The following is a 1,354-nucleotide window of genomic DNA, read 5'->3' on the forward strand; positions in this document are numbered from 1 at the left end:
TTGCTACACCACAGACATCTGCCACAGAACGGCAGAACGGCGTTTCTTCTTTTTGAGATCTTGTACAAAACTATTTTTTTTTCGTTCAGCTCTACAGACGTGATAGGATAGTTCCAGCCGAACGAAACTTCGGCTAAGGCTATCCGATGAAGTTTAAAGCTATCCGAAAAGAGCCGTCGGTTATTTTTCTGTAATAACGACGAAGCAGTTTGGTGTTTGAAAAACACGTAACCGAAGAATAAGACGAGCAAACGACTTTGCAAGTTAGATCTGCGAGGAATCGCCATTGCCGAATAGAAAACAAATGGATCGTACGTGTCTACTCGTGCTCGCGCGGTTAACGAGTTTCCTTTGTCATGGAAACTCGTTAACCGCGGATTTTGTAAGAAATTTGTAAGAAAAGATCCGGATTCGCTGCTGCACTTGAAGTTATCACAACGATTTAAGTGCTCTTAGAAAAGTTCCGTGGTGGAAACGATCGAGTGCTTGTGGTGTAGTGGTTATCACGTCCGCTTCACACGCGGAATGTCCCAGGTTCGAAACCTGGCAAGCACAGCTTCGATTTTCTTTTGTCAATCGAAATGCGCACCGCATAATACGACTGTGCTTTTTAGTCACGTTTCTGTGCATCGCAGATCACGTGTTTCCAGTAGAACAAAGAAGAAATTGTTTCCAATGGGAAAATAAAGTATCAATAAAATATAGATTATGTTTAGTAATTTTTCTATACATGGAACCATACATAATTTTTAAAATTTGAATTAATGTCATAGTGTTTTTCATGTAAATTGATAATGACTCGTGTCTATGAGGACAAGTAAAAGGCTCGATACGAACTCTTGCAATGACCCGACAAAATCACTCGCTTTACAAATAGAGGCACGGAAATCACGAAATACGCCACGAAATCCGAAATTTTTATCATTAAATTTAGTCGCTACGCAACAATGAAATTTTCTCGTTGTTGAGAGAGGATCTATTGTTGACTCGAGCGATTATTTATTGCGAGTGTTTTCCCTAGTTTTGCTTCGTTTGCAGCGATTATTTAAGTAAGTTTAGACTACGCGATTTGTAGATTTAAGTACTTTTTAACTTTGTGATAAGAAAATATTACAATTGGTGACAGTGGTTTCAAGTAAGAATTAATCGGCTCCTTCAGAGAAAACGGATATTTTCATTATTAATTTTTTAATGGTATTAATAAAGCAAAATGAAAATTAACAAGTAGTCTACTTTAAATCTTTCCTTACTCCCTATATTTATTTATTTATTTTATTTTATTTATTAAACATACGGGATAAACTCCTCGATGCCGGGAGCAAAACTATCTCCCAAAAAACAAAACACTTAGATA

The 1,354-nt window shown here is 37.0% G+C and overlaps 1 non-coding gene across 1 annotated transcript; it reads left to right on the forward strand.

Moving 5' to 3' along the window:
• Positions 1-482: 482 nt before the first annotated feature.
• On the forward strand, positions 483-555 carry TRNAV-CAC (transfer RNA valine (anticodon CAC)). The gene has a single exon. It is a non-coding gene; the product is annotated as a tRNA-Val (tRNA).
• The last annotated feature ends 799 nt before the right edge of the window (positions 556-1,354 follow it).

Source organism: Centruroides vittatus, unplaced genomic scaffold, assembly GCF_030686945.1.
Source record: "Centruroides vittatus isolate TY-2023 unplaced genomic scaffold, ASM3068694v2 contig_223, whole genome shotgun sequence".
NCBI lineage: Eukaryota > Metazoa > Arthropoda > Arachnida > Scorpiones > Buthidae > Centruroides > Centruroides vittatus.